This window comes from Poeciliopsis prolifica, unplaced genomic scaffold (assembly GCF_027474105.1).
Source record: "Poeciliopsis prolifica strain line A6 unplaced genomic scaffold, Auburn_PproV2 SCAFFOLD032, whole genome shotgun sequence".
NCBI lineage: Eukaryota > Metazoa > Chordata > Actinopteri > Cyprinodontiformes > Poeciliidae > Poeciliopsis > Poeciliopsis prolifica.
The window spans coordinates 714,471-733,502 of NW_026562407.1; the positions used below are offsets into that span (position 1 = coordinate 714,471).

General features: G+C 37.3%; 1 pseudogene; it reads right to left on the minus strand.

The window, feature by feature from the left end:
• Positions 1–383: 383 nt before the first annotated feature.
• Positions 384–18,414, minus strand: LOC129373241 (interferon-induced very large GTPase 1-like; annotated as a pseudogene).
• Between the last annotated feature and the right edge of the window lie 618 nt (positions 18,415–19,032).

The following is a 19,032-nucleotide window of genomic DNA, read 5'->3' on the forward strand; positions in this document are numbered from 1 at the left end:
TGAACATGCCAATCAAACAAATTAAACATATTGTACATAAGAACATTTATTTAATAACATTCCTGCACCGACACAGAAAAGATAATCAAAACAAAAATAATTTGACATCAATCTTAATTCAGTTAAGTTTATTGTTCTAGCACTAATTCATAGCAAATGTAATCTCAATCAAATCCATTTAATATACAGAAATACATAATCAGTTCAACCACATCAGATTTAAAATTCAATAAATTCTAATTTGACCCAATCAGCTGCGTTCAGATTGATATTTAATTTAGTGAATCTTTTTCTATCTAAGGAAACTCAGTAAATTGATCCAGTGATTGACTTTGCAGCAATGAATGATGTCATGATAATGGAGAATTGATTGCATTGAGTCGTTAACAATGAACAATAAATTTGTACTGAAACTCTACAATTATCCATCTAAGGTGGTTTACAAAAATGTAAATATTTTCAGACAAGATATGCTGCAAATAAAAAATTATAAAATAATAGGAATGACAAAATGCTAAAATAATAAATTATTAATGAAGAAAATAAGGAGCTGCAATAAATTAAGGTGAAGCTGTTTATATTGGCTTTTGTTAAAGAGGTGAGTCCAACGTGTGAATTTGGCCTTTCAAAAAAAAGGACAATAAAATCTACATGCAAGAAACAATTGTGTTCTTAAAACTAAACATGAATTATGGTTTCATTTGATGTTGAATGATTTCTTCAGGCTTTTTACTGCCTGTTCTTCTGTGATTTTCTTCCAACCATCAGGAATGTCAGCAGGCTCTGCATTATATACTTTAGCAAATTCCTTGTTGTATTTGTTCATCACATATTTCCAATAATCTGACACCTCAAGGCTCACATCTGGACAAAATTTCCAGTCTGGGTAAATCTGCCGATATTCTTTGTAAGAATGATTTTCATTCTTTGTGTCACTGCAGTAAAAAGTTAAGTTACTCATAACAAGAGAAGAGCAGATGTCAGTCGAGAGTTTTCTAGACTCTTTATCCCTGCGCCCACCTAATCCATTGGTCGATGCAAAGAAGCAAAGTGTTTAGTGTGTTTTTCTCCACCTGCATCACAGGCTATTTTGCAGAATGGACACTGTTTGCCACAACCAATCACTCTGTTAAAAAGGTAATTCTCTGGTTTTATATGGAGAAGTGAGAGTTTTGTTTCAAACGTTTTCTTTTCAAACTCTCCTCTAAGAGCTTTTGTCATTTCCTCCACACACTTGTTGAGCCAGTGAGCAAACTGTTCCTGATCAGATTTGTTCAGAACCATGAAGGCATCAAGAGCATCCTGGGAAATTACCAGTTTATCACCAAGTTCTGTGCAGATCTTGACAACAAATGTCTTCAGACTGTCAGTCTTTTCTGTTTTTGCCTTTTTAATGGCAGCATTTATGTGGTAGATGCAGGACTTAAGACGTTTGTTCTCAAATTCACAAATTGTCTCCCCAGAGGAGCAATACTCTCTAATTCTTTTAGATGTCCATGATTTTACATAATCTTCATATGAGCGAATGTATTCCTGAAGGCTTTCAAAGTCACTTTCCAGTAAAATTGAATACTGGAAAGACATTCGTGTGCTGAACTCTTTTCTTGTCATCATTTTATCAACAATATCAGGACCAAGAGAAAATAGATGAAGTTTTCAACAGCAGGTTTCAGACACTGATTAGTGAATTCTTCAGCTTTTTTCTGGCATTGGTCTCTTTCTTGAAACACATCTTTGAAATCTCTGCAGAACTTTTCTTTGTTTTTCTGCAGACATTTATAAGGATCATTTTCTTGTATAAAATCTTCATGCATTTTCTGAAACTTTCTGGCTGCAGATCCACAGATGTGTTGTTTCAGAGACACTTCAAACTCAATGTCTGTGTAAACATCAGCTTTGTTCAGCTTCTCATCAATGATGTGAAGAATCTCCTGGATGTAAGTATCATGATAGTTGGTTTTTCTCTTGATTTTATCACAAATAGAGTCATCACAATCTGAAATAATCCTGTCAGCAATTTTTGTCTTTCCTTTATTAGATCCGTCCAGGTCAAAAGTCCTTTAAAAAAAGTTTTGATTTTTTCCTTCACTCCTTTAGGTTTGTATGTAAAAGGCTCCAGTCCACATTCTTTTAGATTTTTTTCACTCAGCAGTTCACATGCATAGCTTCCTTTGTGTGAAAGATTTGTTCTTAACTGATGGGACACTTTGGTGAAGACATTTATAGTCTGTTGTTTAGAGAAAGACAAACTGTTCAGTGTTTTAGTCCACATCTTATTAAAACTTTCATCAAGCTCTCTGTCAGTCATTTGAACTTTCTTCTTACGGCATTCATCAATTAAATCACAAACTGCTTTCTCAATTCTTTCTCTATAAGTGGCCTTGATTTTGTCAAGTTCTTTCAATCCCTTCTTAATATCAGCAGCTGCTGTGATCTGGTTGAACACTGATCTTTCAGTTTCTCGTCTAAGACTCTTGATGCTGTTGGAGAAATCCTCTCTGTATCCTTCAAACAGATTAACATGACCTTCTGGCTGCTCAAAGTATTTCTTCAGGTTTTCAAGGATCTTTGTCTCCCACTTGATCAGCTCTGTGATTGCTTCACTTTTCAAATTAGTGATGAATCCATTCATGTCAGATATTGCATATGTTGCAGTAAATGAACCAAAATTGGAAATTCTTGTCTCTGCATTGGTAACCCATTTGTACATTTCCTTTTTGAACTCCCACTCCCATTGGTTGTTCTCTGTGCAGAGCCTCATATAAGCATCAGCCTCCAGGCTGTTTCTGAAGCTGAAGATGAAGTTTTCATGTTTTACTGCGTTCCACAGGCTGGTTATCCACTCTCTGAACTCCAAGATGTCATTAGAAGTTGAGCCACACTTTCCCAGCTGTTGGATGATGTTTTTCTTGAGTTCATAGACAGTCTCACTGTATCCTGCATTGACTGGAGCCATTGGTGGGTTTCCATTCCAGAGTCCAGGAATGTAGCAGTTCCCAGTGTCTGGATTATACTCCATCACATCAGTGAAGCTCTTGTATTCCTCTTTCTTCTCCATTCTAGCTGCTGCCTGGGTCATCTCATCCAGCTGTTCTAACAGCAGCTTCCTGTCTCTCAGGTTCTTCTCATGGCTGAAACATCAGAAACGTTCTGGTGAACAAACTGACATTGAGGCTTTTTGCCGACCTCCTTCATCCTGAGGAAAGCATGCACCACTATCTGCAGGATGTCCTTCATCTCTGTTGAATTCTCCATGGCAATATTGATAATGGTGATGTCACTCAGACCAACAACAAGTGTTGCCAGCTCATTGTCGTGCTCATAGCTGTTGTCCAGCTGTGCTAGCTCTGGTGACTTTAAGCCTTCAGTGTCGATGATCATCATGAAGTCACAGTTGAGAACTTTCTTCAAGTCTTCATTGACTTTGATGAGCAGCATGAAGGCACCTCTAGTGCATCGACCACTGCTGACTGCAAACTGGACTCCAAACATGGTGTTAAGGAGAGTGGACTTCCCTGTGCTCTGAACTCCAAGAACTGACGACCCGTATCTTGTTGTTTGGAGACACCAAGTCATTGAGCTGAGAGAGAACATCACTCACCCATCTGAGAGGAATGTTGGAAGCATCTCCATCTACAAGCTCAATAGGAAATCCATCCAGCAACAACTGAGCACAGAGTTTGGGCAGATGTTGCAGTTGTTGACGTGATGGATCTGTTTGTGGAAGGTAAAGAGAAGCTTCATAGATCTGACCCATTTCACGGAAGAAGTGCTCAACTCCCAGTGAGCTGCTGGAAAGTTGTTGTTCGATTTCTTTGATCTCGTCTTTGTTCTCAGAGTCTTTGCATTTTTCTTTGTAAAGCTCCCTGAGGCCAGAAAGCTTTATTCGAGACAAGTTGTCGAGGTTCAATCTTAGCCATTTCAGAAAGTAACACCTTTCTCTCTGTTGGCTGGATATTGCAGTAATGAAGCATCTCATTGCTTTGGACATTGCATAAGAGTTTTGTTTGTTACGTTGCTCTTCTTTTTTCTCTTTAAGGTTGCTCTTGTAGTTTTCTATGTCTTCAGAACCAACTTTTCGGAGACGAAATTCTTCCTTTTCCAAGAAAGTCAGTTCCTTCCATATTTGACCTTGTAAAGGAAACTGATTTTCTTTGAATTGAAAAGTATCTTTAATCTCTAAAGTGATGGCATCTGCATTTTTCTTTCCCTCCTGACACTGTGGAGAATCTTCATCAACAGGAATTTTCAATTCATGAGCAACATCAGCCATCTGCTCTACTGACATCTTTAACTGTGGGTTGGCAAGTACAGTAATCACAGTTTTCTTCAAAGATTTGACAAAATCTGCATCATTTGTTTTGTTAGTTTTTATAATTATATTGTTTTTTGTCAAGTTCAGACTGGTTGCTACTTTCTTCAAAACATCTGGAGTCAGACTCTTGCTTTGTTGGTTTCCCACTAAGAAGATTTGAGCTTTGTGGTTTTTGTTCATCAGCAGTTTGCAGTCAGAGTCCAGCTTGTCAAAGAAAACAAAAACTGCAGCAGATGTCTGACAAAAAGGAGAATTGAGTTTCAAATGAAGCAATGTCTCCACGAAGGTTAGCTATAGCAACTGGTTCACTGAAGATGTCCATGTTTTTGTTTCCACAGGGAAGGTACCAGGTCAGTTCAGTCAGTCCATTGGATATTCTTCTCTCAATGTCTCCACACTCCATGTCACGGTGAACAAAGGTGTCATGGTATTGCTCAGAGTTACTCAGAAGTTTGTTGAGGATCTCAGATTTGGACAGAGAGCACTCACCCAGTCTCACAAATGAGATCATTGGAAGTTCAGAAAGAAACTATTCTTTCTTCCATGAAGCCTTTTGATTCTGAAAGATTTGAAGGTCTGTACTTCTTAACAATGTCTCTCATGGCCCACAGCATGAGGGTGCACTGCTGTGTATCACAGTTAGGAAGCAGCAGAGGAACAGAGAACTGACACATGGACATTTTTAGAGCCAGTTCTTGCTGAACAAACCCATCAGAACACAGGAAGAGAGCAGTGATTATATCAAGAGGATTTAGAGAGTCATTCATGTTATTACAGACAAATAGATCATTAAAATCACAATGATCCCTTAATGTATCATCACTGTTGGACTTGGAATCTGAGGCGCATTTTATCTTTCTAGCTGTTACATTCACTGCCATCAGTTTCTTAAGAAAATACCATGGAAGATCAGATTTACATTGTGAAGACTCATCTTTGGTGGTCTTCTCATTGATCTCCAGTATGTTGCTGAGTGACAGTTTCTCCTGGTAGAACTGGTCCAATCCCAGTTCCTCCAAAAGCGTCTTCAGGTTGGTCCCTGTTCAACATAAAGCAATTTATCATACATGTGTCATTTAAATACAAAATAATTATGTATACCTTTTAATGTTAATGTCAATAGTAAGTCCATCCAAAAGTAGTAATACCTGTTAATCTTTTGTTTTTTTTTAAACTTTTGTCACAAAACCACAAATTTCAAAGTGTTTCACTGAGATTTTGTGGAATGGATCAAAACAAAATAACACGATTTTGAAATCAAACAAAAACGATTAAATAGGTTTTTAAAAATATTCATAAATAACAATCTGACATCTATGGTGTGATTTTGTATTCAGTTCCCTGAGTCCACTTCCCTGAGGAGTTTGTATTTCTGGGTAATGAAACTGAATGAATCTGTTCAAACGCTTGTTATGTGTTTTCCTCTCTTGCTCTCGGTGAAGACAGATGCTTTTCTCCTCTGATCCCTCCCTGCTCTGTTTGCTCTATTTTTTTTCTGACTTTTTTCATAATTTTGGAGCCTTTTTTTGTACATCCTCCAAATTGATCAAATTTTCTCAATGAGATTTCTGGCACAGGAGAGTCTTATCCTGCAGAGACACACCTGGCGGGATACACCCTGTATTTATTCATGATAACAGGATTTCTGCTGTTTGGATCTTGCAGATATCTGGCTTATCAATGATTTGTGATGGACTTGGCAGAACTAGCGAACACTCAGACTGTTGGTTTGTACAGAGACATGTTGGATGTGAGTCTTGCTGAGACTCAAAAACTCACTAGGGGGATGAAATCAATCTTTGAGAAGTTTCTAGTTTCGTTTCAGTGGAACGACCAAACTAATCTGGATGATGGTGGATCTGAGTTACGACAAGACTGAGCAGAATGTTAAAACTTCAGACATGGCAGAATGTTTTGGGCATTAAAATAACTGATTTAACCAAAACACTGTTAATCATAGGATTATTATAGCCATTTAAAATCAAACAGATAGAGTTATGTCTCCCTCTGTGTGTCTCAATCACAGCTGACAGTTGGTAGAGATGATTAATTACCATAGCAACAGAACACAGAGGAGGGCGGAGCTGCTGATTAGGACAACAAACACGACATCTTTGTAGTTCTATCTATGGCCAACACTCAGTTAAAACAGAGGGCTGAGCAGAATGTCAGAACTACAAACATGGTGCAACACATGGTCTATAGAGGAGGACTGTAACTGTAACTGGTTCAACCCAACTACTGTTACACATGGGATTAGTTTGGCCATTTAAATGAAGCTCACTGAAAATTTCCTCTCAGGACTATTGAGGCATTAGCCTGCCTTATCTTTTTCTCTGATTAGGACCTAGGGCAGGTTAGGGCATTGCCTTGCTGCGCATGGCACTGCTAATGCACAGCTAATGCACAGCTAATGCATTAGCCTTTGCTCTAAAATAAGCATTTAGATATCTCTTATGCATTACCTATGTTTAGTATACTGAATGGAGGAAGTGAATGTAAGTCAACATGCTAGTGATACCCCACATGCTACTCACAACACTCATGCTAACATTAGCATTTTGGCTAATTTTAGCCTATGCATTAAATTTAAAATACTGAATGGTTCAAGTCCATATTAGTCAACATGGTTGTGATTCTCCACATGCTACGTTGTAATGTTTTAGCAAAGCTTAGCATTGATGCTAATTTTTAGCATCAGAACACTGGGTCCAAACCAATGGGCACACTTTGGCAGGCCACGGTTAAATTTCTTCAGGATTTTTTTATTTTTTATTATTCCTTAGAAACTGTGGTGTATTCATTGCTATTTCAAAAAACTATAAACCTGGATTTCAAAGATTTCTGATGTGGATTGAAATTCAAAAATGTATATGAAATCCATAGCTGATCCTAAAAATCCCCAAATATTCTCTCTGTTTCTACATCTGAAATAACAAATATAAACACGAACAAAAATGTTGGTACTTCTTTGTTAATATAAAAAAATCCCACAATGGTGACAGAAATAACTTGAATAAAAATTCTATGAAAACGGACAAATGACAGTCAGACTTTGCTTTTCAAACATGCTTGCACTCTGATTTAATTTTCATTTTATTTTACTGACCTTCACCCTCTGTGCCCCCTTTGGTTTGTCATCAGACTCAGCAGATGTTGATGAAGTTTCTTCTCTTGTCTTTCCATTAAGAGTCTCAGATTTATCTCCAGTGCTGGTTCCCTTACGATAAATAATAATAATATATGGCTTAAGTCTCACATATACATAGATAGATTGATGACTCAATTACTGTCATTATATTTTAGACATTACAGTGTTCCTCTACCTTCTTTGTGGGAGTGGACTCTTCATTATCACACTCAGACTGATTGTTTGTCTCTGAAAGAAAAATAAGAAAAAATGGTTTGGCTTTATATGTGTCTGCAAACAAAGATTTAAGAGAGGAAATCTGAGAACGGTGGAGAGGTGATCACCTCTCACAATAACAATGTCTAATTATTCATAAATATAAATCTGAAAAATTCTCCTTTCACTGACATTAAGCCTCAAGTCAGTACTTTCCTCAGGCATCTTTTGCTGCATTTACAGTAGAAAATATTTTAGGGTAAGCCTCCACCAGTTTTGTACATCCAGACTGTAATTTTTGCCTAAAATGCAGAAATTATCTTTCCTAATTTATTATTTCCAGTTTCCTCAGCATTTATAATTTGACTCTTAATTTTTAGAAAGCTTCTGTAAATCAAAGTTTATTTGCTTCTAATTTTCTCTGATTAGGACCTAGGGCAGGTTAGGGCATTGCCTTGCTGCGCATGGCACTGCTAATGCACAGCTAATGCATTAGCCTTTGCTCTAAAATAAGCATTTAGATATCTCTTATGCATTACCTATGTTTAGTATACTGAATGGAGGAAGTGAATGTAAGTCAACATGCTAGTGATACCCCACATGCTACTCACAGCACTCATGCTAACATTAGCATTTTGGCTAATTTTAGCCTATGCATTAAATTTAACATACTGAATAGTTCAAGTCCACATTAGTCAACATGGTTGTGATTCTCCACATGCTACGTTGTAATGTTTTAGCAAAGCTTAGCATTGATGCTAATTTTTAGCATCAGAACACTGGGCCCAAACCAATGGGCACACTTTGGCAGGCCACGGTTAAATTTCTTCAGGATTTTTTTATTTATTATTCCTTAGAAACTGTGGTGTATTCATTGCTTTTACAAATTTAGAGCATAATTAGAAGTCCAAAAAATACTTACACTTATTTAGCAACCCAGAGCAGAGGTTGCTTAATAACCCGTGTTAAGGTAGCAACTAAGTTGGTAAAGTAGTAGAATAAAGAAAAACTACCTCAGCAACCACTTTTTAGACTCTCATTCTTCTAAACCAGAAAAGGAGTTAGACCAAAAAAAAAAAACACAGCTCATGAAAACCCAAAATTCCTATCTCACAAATTACCATATCATGAAAAGGATCTGTAAACGAGCCTAATCATCTGAATCAACAAATTAACTTTAAACACCTGCAAAAGATTCCTGAGGCCTTTAAAACTCCCAGCCTGGTTCATCACTCAAAACTCCAATCATGGGTAAGACTGCCGACCTGACTGCTGTCCAGAAGGCCATTATTGACACCCTCAAGCAAGAGGGAAAGACACAGAAAAATTTCTGAAAGAATAGGCTGTTCCCAGAGGGCTGTATCAAGGCATCTCTGTGGGAAGAAAAAAGTGTGGCAGAAAACGCTGCACAACGAGAAGAGGTGACCGGACCCTGAGGAAGATTGTGGAAAAGGGCCGATTCCAGACCTTGGGGTCCTGCAAAAGCAGTGGACTGAGTCTGGAGTAGAAACATCCCAGAGCCACTGTGCACAGGCGTGTGCAGGAAATGGGCTACAGGTGCCGCATTCCCCAGGTCAAGCCACCTTTGAACCAGAAACAGCAGCAGAAGCGCCTGACCTGGGCTTCAGAGAAGCAGCACTGGACTATTGCTCAGTGGTCCAACATACTTTTTTCAGATGAAAGCAAATTTTGCATGTCATTCAGAAATCAAGGTGCAAGAGTCTTGAGGAAGACTGAAGGAATTGCCAAAATGCCAGAAGTCCAGTGTCAAGTACCCACAGTCAGTGATGGTCTGGGATGCCATGTCAGCTGCTGTAGTTGGTCCACCGTGTTTTATCAAGAGCAGGGTCAATATAGGAGATTTTGGAGCACTTCATGATTCCATCTGCTGAAAAGCTTAATGGAGATGAAGTTTTCATTTTTTTATCTTTGGAGCTGGCTCCTGCTCACAGTGCCAAAACCACTGGTAAATGGTTTACTGACCACGGCATCACTGTGCTCAGTTGGCCTGCCAACTCTCCTGACCTGAATCCCATAGAGAATCTGTGGGATATTGTGAAGAGAAAGTTGAGAGACGCAAGACCCAACATTCTGGAAAAGCTACAGGCCGCTATCTAAGCATCCTGGGCCTCCATAACACCTCAGCAGAGCCACAGGCTGAGAGCCTCCATGCCACGCCGCATTGAAGCAGTCATTTCTGCAAAAGGATTCCCGACCAAGTATTGAGTGCATAAATGTCCGTAATTATTTGTAGGTTGACAATTTTTGTATTAAAAACACTTTTCTTTTATTGGTCAGATGAAATATGCTAATTTTATGAGATAGACATTTTGGTTGGGTTTTCATGAGTTGTTTCCCACAATCATCCATATTAAGACAATAAAGGACCTGAAATATTTCAGTTAGTGTGCAATGAATCTAAAATATATGAATGTTAAATTTTTATCATTATATTATGAAAAATAAAAAATAAGTAAGATGAATAAACTAAACTGAATTATATTGTGTATAACATCCAAAGCAGTGAGTCTCTACTGAAGGCAAGAGACAAACAGGGTCTTTCTAAAACTATAGTTGTTTAAAAGAGAATAGGAGAGACAGTTGCTGATTATGGAGTATAATATTACATCATCTAATTTGTCACAGACTTACTAAATAAACACTAATAATACTTTACAACATCCACAACAGATTAAACAGCTGCTATGGAGCTGCTTAAATAATGCTTTAAAGATCAAAATAGTTTATAGAGCCTAACTACATCATTTTTCTAGATTAGCTCCACTGATAGATCTAGATCTGTAATGTTGGGACTGGAGATAAACTATATTCAACAGATCTCTTCTTTCTCAACAACATCTTGAGAAGGACCTGTAAACTTTTGCATATCTTGTCAAATCAACTCCATAAACATCAGTGGATCTTTGGTTCTGTGCAATTGTCAAATTTCAGCTATGAAAAGCTTGAAGAAACACATCCCACAATGTGGTTCTACAAAGTGTTGACTCAGTTACTGCTACATATGTGACAGTAAAAACAGGAATGTGAAAAGCAATAATATTATCTGAATAAACTGCGAGCACATATCACTTTCATTTTCAATTTATTCTACTGACCTTTATCATCTGTACCAGCTTTTGGATCATCAATATCAGACCCAGCAGATGTTGATGCAGGTTCCTCTACTTTCTCACCATCAGGAGCCTCAGATTTATCTTCAGTGCTGCTTCCCTTAAGATAAATAACAAAACATAAATAATTTAAGTATCACACAGGGACTAATTTATGGTTCATTTATTTTTATTATATTTTGGATGTTTGCAATGTTCTACCTTCATTGTGTGAGGGGAAACTTTATCATCACTGTTGTGTTGAATATTTCTGCAGCTTGTCTCTGAATGAAAAAAGAAAATGATTTTATTTGCATCTGTAAACTCCTGATTGTCACCTACAGAACAACGTTCATGAACACATAGCCGGTCACTAAATATCTTTAAAAGACTTTTACCACTTATATTAAATATTTGAAATGGAAAAAAACAAAACAAACTATAGTTAATTTGTTTGTGACAGTCATGAAATGGATGTTTGTTGGTGGTGGGGATGGATGCGGTCAGAACCAGGGTTGGTACAAAGTGAGTTTAATGACAAAAACCAGGAAGTAGTGATGGACCATCTGAAGCCAGGCTTTGAGGTGAGTACTGAGTAAAAAGTCGGCGTGTCAGATGAAGACCCGCTTCAATGCTTGTGTCGTCTTGCTGAAAACCAAGTGACTGGCATCAAATTCTTTGGTAATTTTTCATTAAATTGTAAACTTTTAATAGAATTTTTAGAAATTCAGTTTATTGTTGGAAACTGTGACTATTTAGATGTTCTGAATGAAAAACCAATACATATACAAAAATCTGACAGTTCAAATTATTCCTCTATCTCCTTGTGACATCTTGGAAATGTACTGACATTATATAAATTGCAAATTAATATTTTTTCTGAAAAGACTATGGACATGTACGTTGTTGTTGGTGCTCCTCTGTTAATGAAAGGGAAACCCACAATGGTCACAGAAATAACTTGAGTCTCACAAAGGTAATGAATAATTGTTCTATGGAAATGAAGAAATGAACGTCAGACAAAGAAATAAACTCATAAAACAGGCCTGGACAAAAATGTTGGCACCCTGAAAGTAATGTGACCAAATACATATGGGACATCTTCACAAAGGGACATCTTCACAAAAATAACAAGCAATTTAAGGTGCATACTGCCACCTACTGTACATGAATGTGTAGCAACATTACTTGACATGTTAAATCAAGGTGTGTCCAATTGTCAGCATGGCAGGTGTCCACATTCTTGTCATCAGTCACTGGGTGTACATAGGGCTACAGATAGTCACTCTACTGTTTGGGTAATTGAACTGTTTGATAATTGAATCAATGGGAATGTGTGTCATTTGTGGTGAAATGGTGCTACACGAGTAAGATGAATAAACTAAGCTGATATTGTATATATCATCCAAAGTACTATGTGAGTCTGAAGGCAAGAGACAAACAGGGTCTTTTTAAAACTATAGTTGTTTAAAAGAGAATAGGAGAGATAGTTGCTTATTATGGAGTATAACATTACATCATCTAATTTGTCACAGACTTACTAAATAAACACTAATAATACTTTACAACATCCACAGCAGATTAAACAGCTGCTATGGAGCTGCTTAAAGAATGCTTTAAAGATCAAAATGGTTTATAGTTACATCATTTTTCTAGATTAGCTCCTCTGAGAGATCTAGATCTGTAATGTTGGGACTGGAGATAAACTATATTCAACAGATCTCTTCTTTCTCAACAAGATCTGGAAAAGGACCTGTAAACTTTTACATATCTTGTCAAATCATCTCCATAAACATCAGTGGATCTTTGGTTCTGTGCAATTGTCAAATTTCAGCTATGAAAAGCTTGAAGAAACACATCCCACAATGTGGTTCTACAAAGTGTTGACTCAGTTACTGCTACATATGTGACAGTAAAAACAGGAATGTGAAAAGCAATAATATTATCTGAATAAACTGCGAGCACATATCACTTTCATTTTCAATTTATTCTACTGACCTTTATCATCTGTACCAGCTTTTGGATCATCAATATCAGACCCAGCAGATGTTGATGCAGGTTCCTCTCCTCTCTCACCATCAGGAGCCTCAGATTTATCTTCAGTGCTGCTTCCCTTTAGATAAATAACAAAACATAAATCATTTTAGCATCACACAGAGATCAATTCATGGTTCATTTATTTGTATTATATTTTTGATGTTTGCAATGTTCTACCTTCATTGTGTGAGTGGAAACTTCATCATCACTGTTGTGTTGAATATTGATGCATTTTGTCTCTAAAGGGGAAAAAAACAGTAGTCACTCTGCTGTTTGGTTACATGGTGTGTAACACTCTCACCATGGGCCAGAGGAAGCACGTTGAGGAGGTTAGAAAGAAAATTATCAACAAGCATGTTAAAGGTTATAGTACCATCTCCAAGTAGCTTAATGTTACTTAAGATCCATTGCACTGTAGCCAACCTCCATGGCTGCAGGAGGAAAATTGATGACAAAACAAAAGGCTCTTTTGTTTCTTTTGTAAGAAAAGAGCCCAGAAAAAATTCTTGAAAGATTAAAGATGAAGTTCAGCCTCAAGGAACATCAGTGTCAAATCTCAGCATTCAATGTCGTTTTAGCCAAAGTGGATTTAATGGGAGATGACTAAGGAGAACACTATTGTTGAAAACAAATCATAAAAAAGCCAGACTAGAATTTGTCAAATATGTTGACAAGTCACAAGGCTTTTGGGAGAATGTCCTATGGACAGATGAGACAAAAACTGAAATTTTTGGCAAGGCACATAAGCTCTATGTTGGCAGACCAAAAAATGAAACATATCAAAGAAAAGAACATTGTCCCTACTGGGATTATCTATGCTTCATCTGGCACAGGGCATCCTAAATATGTACAGATTACAATGAAATCTCAATACTATCAATGGATTCTAGAGAGAAATGTGCTGCTCAGTGTCTTGGTTCTCAGTTGCAGATTATGGGTCTTACAAAAGAATAATGACCCAAAACACCAAAGAAATGCTAAGAGAAAAACATTGGAGTATTTTGAAGTGGTTTTCTATGAGCCCTGACCTAAATCTTATTGAGCATCTTTGTAAGGAACTGAAGCATGTTGTCTGGAAAAGGTACTTTCAAACCTGAGACATCTGGACTCATGAGGACTGGACAAAAATACAGTGCCTTGAGAAAGTTTTCGGCCATCTTGAACTTTTAAACCTTTTGTCACTTTTCAGGCTTCAAACATAAAGATCTAAAAATTTTTGTTATTTTGTTAAGAATCAACAACAAGTGGGACACAATTGTGATGTGGAACAAAATTTATTGGATATTTCAAAACTTCTTTTTAACAAATGAAAAACTGCAAAGTGGGGCATGCAATATGATTCGAACCCTTTACTTTCAGTGCAGCAATTTCACTCCAGAAGTTCAGTACGGATCTCGGAATGATCCAGTGTTGCCCTAAATGACTGATGAGGATAAGTAGAATCCACCTGTGTGTAATCGAGTCCCCGTATAAATGCATAGAATTTATGCATTTAAATAAAACCCTGAGCCATTTCTCAGGTTTTATTTAATGCTCAGAGAGCATCATTCTGACCACGGTGCAAACCAGGCAGTTCTGAGATCTGCCTGGTTTTATCTCAAACCAGGAGAAAATTGATCAGAGATGCAGCCAAGAGGCTCATGATCACTCTGGATGAACTACGAAGATCTGTGGCTCAGGTGGGAAAGTCTGTCCATAGGACATCAGTCAGATGTACGCTGTACAAATCTGGCCTGTATTTAAAGAAAGCCATTTCTCAACGATATCCATAAAAAGTTTGTCACAAGCTACCTGGGAGACACCCTGGACAGGTGATCAGTTTGTCGCATGGCAACAGACATGCACACACACATCCACACACACCCACACACACACACACACACACACACACACACACCTACGGAGAATTTAGAGAGACCAATTAACTTAACAGTCATGATTTTGGACTGTGGGATGAACCCGGAGTCCCCGGAGAGAACCCGCCCTACACAGAGAGAACATGCAAACTCCATGCAGAAAGATCAGGAATTGAACCCAGGACCTTCTTGCTGAAACTGTGCCATTGTGCAGCCTTTTTTTCCACCTCACGATTGTGTTCCACTTGTTGATTCTTCACAAAATGATAAAAAATTTTGATCTTTATGTTTGAAGCCTGACAAGCAGCAAAAGGTTGAAAAGTTCAAGGGGGCCGAATACCTGCTGAGAGGTGCAGAAGTAAAATTTATCTTTATAGGAATCGTTTTATGCAGTGATTGCCTCAAAACGTTGTAGAGTACCATCATTTTGTCCAGGCCTGTTTCATGAGTTTGTTTTTTAAATAATTAATTCTGTTGAGCACTCTTGAGTTTATTCAGGCTTTCTTCATTTAAAAAAACTACAATCCTTGATTTCAAATTTTTCAGTTGTGGATTCAAATTAAAAAATTATATGAAATCCATAGCCGATCCTAAAAATCCCCAAATATTCTCTGATCACTGTGTCTACATCTGAAATAACAAATATAAACACGTACAAAATTGGTACTTCTTTGTTCATATAAAAAATAACAAACACAATGGTGACAGAAATAACTTGAATCTGACAAAAGAAATGATGAATAAAAATTCTATGAAAACGGACAAATGACAGTCAGACTTTGCTTTTCAAAGATGCTTTCACTCTGATTTCATTTTCATTTTATTTTACTGACCTTCACCCTCTGTGCCCCCCTTTGGTTTGTCATCAGACTCAGCAAATGTTGATGAAGTTTCTTCTCTTGTCTTTCCATCAAGAGTCTCAGATTTATCTCCAGTGCTGGTTCCCTTATGATAAATAATAAAAATATATAGCTTAAGTCTCACATGTACATAGATAGATTGATGACTCAATTATTGTCATTATATTTTAGACATTACAGTGTTCCTCTACCTTCTTTGTGGGAGTGGACTCTTTATTATCACACTCAGACTGATTGTTTGTCTCTGAAAGAAAAATAAGAAAAATGTTTTGGCTTTTATTTGTGTCTGCAAACCAAGACTCATGGTCCCACAGCCAGTTGTTGGATATCACAAAGATTTAATAGAGGAAATCTGAGAACTGCAGAGGGAGAGAGTGTTAGCCTCTCTGAAGTGGAGAGGTGATCACCTCTCACAATAACAATGTTTAATTATTCATAAATATAAATCTGAAAAATTCTCCATTTACTGACATTAAGCCTCTCAAGTCAGTGTTTTCAGCAGGCATCTTTTGCTGCAGAAAATATTTTAGGGTAAGCCTCCACCAGTTTGCCTAAAATGCAGAAATTATCGTATCTTTCCTAATTTATTACTTCCAGTTTCCTCAGCATTTATAATTTCACTCTTTCAGCTAATATTAATTTTAAAAGCTTCTGTAAATCAAAGTTTATTTGCTTCCATTTTAATGTTTGTTTGTATAGAGTTCATTTTAAATATGTTGTACTCTTCTTTGACTTTTGTCGACTGTATTTACAAATATGTGCAGGTGTTGCAGGAGGCTTACCTGGTTTGTTTGTTGGGCTTTCCTCTGGATTCTGACGGGTTCCCTCCTGGGGTTTACGTGAGAAGACTTGGCCTATCAGTAGTAGTGCAATGTATAATATACAGATATAGATCAGAGTCAGGAAGTCCATTTTACCATCAGGTGTTGAGTTGATAGGCAGGCTAACTGTAGATTTTGTGCTCTGCTGTCTCCATATGAATGGATCAAGCTGTGTGAAAGAAACAAAAAACAAACTTGGCATTAATAACTTCCCTAATATTTGAATGTTGTTTTTGTTTTTTGTAGGTATGACTGTCTGTAGAAAACCTATTAATCTTTATTAAAATGCTTGCCTAAGTGACTTTCTAGACCCAATAAACCTCACATTTAAGGTGTGTCGTCTCCACCTTGCTGGTCATCTTCAAAGCTAAGAGGGCAGAGGTCACTGCAAACTTTGAAACATGTTAATGTCTCTCTGGCTTCTGATGTCTCTAAAATATTCTGAAACCCTTTAAGACGTCTTGGTGTATTATCTCTGCAGGTAAATTTAAAGCTGCAGTAACTTTTATAAAAATGAATTTATTACATATTTGTTAAAACTGTCAAACAAAAGACAGATCATCTCTGAAAACATCAAAGTCCTCTGGCTCCCTCCAGTGGTTCTACTGCAGAAATGCACAGCCAGAAACTACCAAACAAATCCAGGAAGATTTTCGCACTGTCAATCTAGCTTGTGCATACGCTGCTCACACCCTTCCCTTGCACAGTACATACTAAAGCTCAAGATTATTGTGTGATGCAGTCGTGCTAATGGTGGAGAAACAATGTAACATTGCAGAAAAAATTCCCAAGTTCAACGGTAGTCTCTCTGCCAAAATGGGAGACTTGACAGGTAAGCCGATCACTAAAACCAGTCACTTATATGTTACTTCACAGCCAGCCAGTGCAGCTGATCTCCTCTTTCCTTTACACTGCACAGCACCAAATCCTAAACAATGTGATGAGGAACTTCAACACTCGGAGTGAATGGAGAAGTGTGTGTGTGGAGACGAAGAAATAACTCGAGGCTGAAGCGCGTCAAAATGCATTAACACACCAAATCTGTTATGATATTTAAAAAACAAACATTAAGCTACAATGTGGCTTGATGCAGGAAAAAAAGGCATCATGAGCAGCCAGGCAGCAGGTACAACGGTGCACAACTACCAACATTCACCTGGAAGAGCATGATGGTCAGAAAGCTTAGCAAGTAACCCAAAAAATAATTTAAGTCAACAAGTTAGGGTTGGTGGTAATATTTCACAGACATAGCACCAGTTAACCTCCAGCAATGAACTCTCACACTGAACATCTGCTTGACGCTGCAGCATGGAACTTAAGCAAAAAAGTTTTGACATAAACTTTATGTCCTAACATAAAACAGATAATCTCTGAAATAAAAATAATTAAAAAACAAGATCTCCTTTGCCTCCTTCTGGCAATTTGCAGAATTACTCAGCAAGGTCAGAAACAACCAATCAGAACCAGCATTAATCAGCTAGCCATGATCTCAGGAAGTTTTGATTTGGTAATTTTGGATTGTTTATTTCGATGCAACCTGCATTCAAATTTGACAGTATTTGATATAGGCAGTGTTTTGAGATTTATTTGACTCATGCATAACTTAGGGTACAGTGAATATTACTGTCAAATATTAACTGACTGCAGATTTTTCAGTTCTCCTTTTGATTGAGTTCCTGCTGTATTTTGCCTGCAAGTATTTTGCATGTTTTGTTTAAATTTGGACAATTTTCCCATTTTGCCTGATCACATATAGTGCCTTACAAAAGTATTTGCCCCCCTTGAACTTTTCAACCTTTTGTCACTTCAGGAGAGCAAAATTATTCAAACCCTTTACTTTCAGTGGAACAAATTCACTCCAGACGTTCAGTGAGGATCTCTGAATGATCCAATGTTGTACTAAATGATTTATGATGATAAATAGAATCCACCTGTGTAATCAACCTAAAGTGAAAAATTAACATCCAATACAGGTGATCGGCATTGATCAGTGATCGGGCCTCACAGGTGATTATAAAGGTTTTATTGACATAATCAAAACACTTACCTTGAAAGAAGCTCTGTAGTGAAGAGATTCTGTGGAGGAGCAGTTCTGTCTGAGAGCTGATCAGCAGCCGACTCTTTTTATATCCTTGATTTTATTTTCACTTTTGGATTTAAGTGAAACCACTTGATCTAATCTGTTTACAATTAAGGATATGATCATCATACCACAGGGGTGAAGCTGAGTTATTTACCACTTCCTTGTTCTGTGTTCAGTTCATTTCTGTATCTCATTGAGTTGAGAAATCCCCAACACAATCAATGGTATGTTCTTCCTTCTTAACAGGTTTCCTAACTAAATAATGCAGGCTTCCTCCTTGAAACTATTCTACTAATTTGTAACTCTGGTTTCCATTACTTGGCAGACCGATACTTTTGCCTGAGGTGTGTAATTCAAAGCAGGAAACCCGCATCAATTCAATACCATCAGCATCAGCTTTTGTTTTTTGTTTTCTGATTCACTCTGCCTGACTCTATGATTGAGGTATCGCATAATTAAAACAGGTAAATTTGATTAATTCACAGCAGAGCTCTGTTTGTACATGATTATTAAAATATAATTTGTCCAATTCAAACCATTAAAACTATTATTTTATTGTTTTTGAACCCCAACAGTCTGACACATTTTGAGATTCTTTTATTAG